The following is a 5,837-nucleotide window of genomic DNA, read 5'->3' as shown; positions in this document are numbered from 1 at the left end:
ATGCTGATACTCTAGGGTGCCATGATTTGAAAAAGTCTGTGAACCACTGGTGTAAGGTAAGGGTGGCACTAGCGCACGCAGGGGGGGTTTCTGAGTACCCAGAAACCCCCGCCCCCCAAAAAATTTATTTTTTACAGACAGAGCCAGACCCGGCAGCTGCTGCAATATGCATTTGCCGGGCGCCCGCTGTGATGTATATCAGCGGCGCACCCAGCTTAGTCCTGACTGCTGGGAAGGTTGTTTATAGATCCCCTTTCCATAGGTACATCTACGGAAGGGGATCTATCCACAACCCTTCTGTGCACTCCGCCTCCCCCGGCTCCCACTTCCGCCTCCCCCTTGTCTCTCCAGTGACTTAACTCCTCTCCCACAGTGCTGACGAGGGATGGAGGAGCAGTTGGGCACGGCACGGGAAGGCGGCACGGCACTGAGTGGCTCAAACGCTGAAGAATCAGGTCAGGTCACTCTTGTTAGTGTTGGCCAGGGTAGGTGGTATGTGTGTTGTATGTGTGTGTGTTGTATGTGTTTGTGTGTGTGATGTATGTGTGTGTGACATTGTAGTCCTGGGGAGGGAGGAGAGGAGGGTGTTTGGGATGTGTGTGTGTGAGATATAGGAGTCCCAGGGAAAGGGGAGGATCATCACGGCCACCCAAGCAGCAGCCTGGCAACAAGGTTGTGTGTAAGTATGCTATGTGTATGTATATTGTGTGTGTGTGTATGTTTTGTGTGCGTGTGTATGTTGTGTGTGTTTTGTGTGTGTGTATGTTGTGTGTATATGTTGTGTGTGCTGCGTATGTCTCACTATATATATATATATATATATATGAAACGGAACCCCCCCCCTAAAAATCCTGCGTTTGCCCCTGTGTGGCGTCCTTATGTTAGGCTGCGTATGGCATTGCGGTTGCAATCATTAGCATATCTTTGTAGTCAGACTGCGTGCGCAATCGCAATAGCAATCCTTGCTGAATCAGGCCTAATGTACCCTTTGAGAATTTCATTACAATTGTACCAATGACGCTCACTGTGTGTCATACCTAGAAGAGATTGTAAATAAAGTGAATCACACAATACATTGGATCCCTGACAATTTTTATAAATCACTTATTTCTATGTTTACACTTTCATATTTTTTATATTTTTGCTACCAAATAGGCTTATTATCTTTTACTTATTTTTTACTGAATACCAATAAAGGTTACGTTTTAATAAAAGGTAAAGAAGGAATAATGATGAGTGCATCCATGTGGTCGTTCGGACACATTTATGTACTATAATGTCCTATTTGGCTGTAAGTTTGAGAGGATTGTCTGGCAAGTTAACATTGTTTCTGTGGCAAGGAAATGGACTGGGAAGCCTTATTGGTAATTGTAGCTTGGGGTAGTTTTTCTAATGATTTATTGCACTGGTGAGCTGCCTCCTATTGGACAGCACAGTTGCAGATAGGTAAGTGAAAATTAAGAGTTTCTGTCACTCTTTAAAATAAAAAATGTTTCCATGTAGCATAATCTGCTCAGTATTTTTAAAACATGGCATTCATTTTATCCACAATAAGCTTCAGTTTCGGGGTCTTTGCCCTGGGTGAAAGAAAGCCTAGCTTTGCCTCAGAGTTGGCCAGGGTCGGACTGGCCCACAGAGGTACAGGGGAAATCCCCGGTGGGCCCCACTGCCTGAGGGCCACACCCCTCCTCTTCTAATGTCAGTTTTCAGACTGCGCACTTAAATTTTATATTGTTACTCTATTAAAGGGTCTGATACCAGGTAGAGTTGGAATGAACAGATCATGCAGTATTGTATCCATGTTGTCTGCAGGCTATGTCCTCTCTAATGGTTAGCTCTGTGATGGCTGGCTACATCCCTTAAGTATGGGCCCCTACCACTGCCTTCCCCCGGTGGGGCTTCATGCCCCAGTCCAACACTGCAGTTGGTGATAGTGCAATAAGTGGGGCATACATGCCTACCCTCCCGGTTTTTGCGGGAGGCTCCCGATTTTTCGGGTATCCCCCCGCACCCCCATAAGGGTAGGCATTTCTCCCGCATTCTGCCCACTTCCTAGTGAAGTGGGCAGAATGAGAATACCCACGGCGATCGCGGGTCTCCGTGAAGGGGGCGGGGCTTAAGATGTGATTATGTATGAATCACAGCATTTGGCCCCGCCCCCTATGTAAATTTTACTCAATCGCAGCAGTTTTGCCACGAGGGGGCTTAATGACGCAAATCGTTAGGCCCCGCCCCCATCGGCCCCCTGCTGCTTCTCTTACCCGGGCTTCTCCCGGGAAGAGATTATTAAAGATAGGTAAGTATGAAGTGGGGTCACCAGGCTAGCATCGTCAGTACGACAACAAATAACTTGCTGCATTGCTGCAAGCACTGCAGTAGGGATGAACATCAGAAGCAGGCATCGAATGGTCGCCAGGCTTCCGACATCAAAACCAGCGATGCGAAGGCAACCAGCCATCGCATAGCAACCATTGCGATGGTTATGCTTTGTGCATGTGCAGAAGCATACATAGCTTTGCGTCTGCGCACTTTAGCTGAGATGCGGACGCAACTTCCGGGTGTCCGCAGCTGAAAAAAAAACAGCCAGCCATCAAATTCCGCTATTTGATGGGAAAAGTACTTCCATCGATTCAGAAACATCGATGGCTGCTAACCATCGGCTTCCAATGTCCATGCCTACACTGTAGTTAGATCATAGACATGCAAGCTGGGTTGGGTATGAGATACCAGCGCTCAGGATCCCGGCACTCAGAATCCCTACGCCGACATTCCGACAGGGTTAAGATACCGAGACCTGTCGGTACGTATCCTAACCTACCCCTCCCCGCTGCCTAAACCTAACCTTCCGCCCCAGTGCCTAACCCATAACCCCTAGTGCCTAACCCTCCCCCTAACCCCATCACTTACCGTCAGGATGCTGGCGGTGCCGGGATTCTGGCTGGTGTCAGGATTTTCATGGAGCCTTGCGTACTCCTACGGGGGCCCGGGAGCAGCACCCGATTTTCGGGAGGCTCCCGGCGTCCTGAGAGAGTAGGCAAGTATGGTATACTGTAACTTTGCACACTGAGCCTGATTCAGAGCCGCTCATTAGAGGAGATCGCTCACACGATGTGTATGCAAATTGCGTAAGCAGTGCTACCGCACAGCAATGCATTACCACGCCCAGTATTTCTTAGAGAGTGATCACAGTGTATGCAGACACCCACCAGCCTGTTTTAAGACGCCCACTTGTGCACGTCATGTGCAGGAAGTGTATGCAACCATCGGTACATCGGATGCTATCGCAGCGCTTGGGGTTGACCACACCCTGCCGCAAGCACTGCGAGCGCTTCAGTGTAAAAACAAGCCAGGTGACGTGTACTATGACGCTGTCTTATAATTATGCACACCTCTAAAACGCCATTGAGATGCTCAGGCATGCCTGCGTTTGCACATCCACTCCCCCAATTTTAATGGCCAGCCCCTGTTACCACCTACAAACGGCTTCCCCTGTCACTCACTCTGCTGGGCTGTCTATGCGCAGCGAGCGAATGCATTGTGAACTTTCGCTAAGGTATGTGCACGCGCCCTGCGATGCTTACGCACAATGCATTCACACTGTGGGCCTTATTCAGACCCAGACGCTAAGCCGCGATCGCTCGCTGCAAAAAGGGGCCGGGTATGCAAATTTCGCGATCGCACTGTGTGGCGGAAGGACGCCCTCTATGTCATATAGAGCGATGGCAGTGAGCGAACGCTGGTGTATGAAGACGGCCACTTTCCTCTCTTAGCACACGTCATCTCCAGGAAGTGTAAGATTAATCAATAACATCGAGAGCCATCGGAGCTGCATGCAGCGCTTGAGGTAGCCCCTACCCCACCACAAGCACTGCGATCACTGCAGGCTGAAAAACAACCAAGTGACGTGTACAATGACGCCTCCATGCTAATTATGCACACCCATAAAACCCAGTTTTGACGCCCACACACGCCAGCGTTCTCACCACTCCCCCGTTCACAAGCACCTTCCCGTTACCACCCACAAACGGCACTGTCTGTCACTCAAGGTAGCACTCGGTCTTTGTGCTACGAGCGCACGATTCCCGGTCGCAGTGACTGGCTTACGCACGCACACTGCAATGCATACGCAGACAGGCGACCATCGCCCATAGACCGCGATCGCAGCTTAGCGTCCGGGTCTGAATCAGGCCCAGCATACCATCAACAGCAGCGAGAGTATGCATCTCAGGCACACTGTACAGTGGTCAACAACATACTGGGCTAACACAGGTTGAGAAACCCTGCACACACCACTATAGGATCACAAATCATATGAGTAGAATAATGAAATACAATGTGGCTCTCCTAAACCCCCCAGTCTAAAAACAAACACTTTTCTTTTTCCTGTATCTAAACATGAATTCTTTTTTTTTCCATTTGCACATGTAGACGCATAAGGATCCTGCTGTGTTTCTTATTTTTACACAGGAGCAAACTGATGGATTAGAATAAAAACAAGTAAGTTTTATATAACTGACTTTGGCCCTCATTCAGAGCCGTTCGCTATTTGCGGTCGGTCGTTCAAAAACAAGGGGTGGCTATTCAAATGATCCGTTCGCACATTGCAGCCTGTTCACACCTCTAAGTCTGAACGAGCGAGCAAAACATACGCTCGTTTATTTGATAAAAACGCCCCCTGGCCGCTCGCACCATACGTCATGTCCGCTATTTATTAGATTAATCGAGTACATCGTACAGCGTATGAACTGCTCGCTATTCTTGTGGTTGGTTTTTTCAACCGCTATTTTGCGAGCAGTTCTGAGTTAAAAAAAACCAAGTGACGTGGTCAATGACGCTGCTGTATTAATTATGCACTCCCTTAAAACGCCCGTTTTGACCTTTAAGCACGCCTGCGTTCGAATTCCACTCCCCCGTTTTCAAGCACCTTCCCCTGTTACCACCCACATACGCCTCATTCTGTCACTCAAAATAGCAGGCACTCGCTATATAGCGTACAAACGATTTTCGGCCGCACTGACTGGTTCGCGCATGCGTACTAAAAACCGTACGCATGCACAGATGTGCGAACATCGCTCGGAACGAGCGTACTGCCGCTAGCGAGCGGCTCTGAATGAGGGCCATTCTCAGTTTAAAAATAAATTAATAAGGGGTCTATTTACTAAGCAGTGTACTGAGCTCTGGGAAGTGATAAAGTGGAGAGTGATAAACCACCAGCCACTCAGCTCCCAACTGTCATGTTACAGGCTGTGTTTGAAAAATGACAGTTGGGAGCTGATTGGCTGCTGGTTTATCACTCTCCAGTTTATCACTTCCCAGAGCTTAGTACATCTGGTCCAGAGTGAAAAGTGATAAGTCAGTGATAAGGTACCAGCCAATCAGCTCTCAACTGCAATCTTACAGGCTGTGTTTGAAAAATTAGTTGGGAGCTGATTGGCTGGCACCTTTCACTCTGTCTCCTAACACTGCTTAGTAAATAGACCCCTAAGTAATCTACTTTTCGTATATATACACTGTGGTAAGAATCCGAAAAACACAAAATAACTACAATTCCCATAATTCCTAAGGGGGCTGTATCCTGTTTTGCATTGGCCGAGGAACATGGGATTTGTAGTTCCATTGCGTGTTGCTACTCAGAAGGCATAGCGCCCTTTACAAAGATGGCCGCCGCTGGAGCTAGCCGGCTGATCTGAGTATGCGCGCTGGGAATTTTGGTTTTGTAACATGAAAGCAGCCTGAGACAGCTTGACACCAGAGTTATTATAAAACACTGTGATGAAGTGCTGGTGCTTGTGTAACAGGGTTACAGGGAGTAAAGACAGATAATAGAGTGCATCAGA

Source organism: Taudactylus pleione, unplaced genomic scaffold (genome assembly GCF_031769625.1).
Source record: "Taudactylus pleione unplaced genomic scaffold, aTauple2 ptg000828l, whole genome shotgun sequence".
Classification (NCBI taxonomy): Eukaryota; Metazoa; Chordata; class Amphibia; order Anura; family Myobatrachidae; genus Taudactylus; species Taudactylus pleione.
This window is presented reverse-complemented; position numbering follows the sequence as displayed.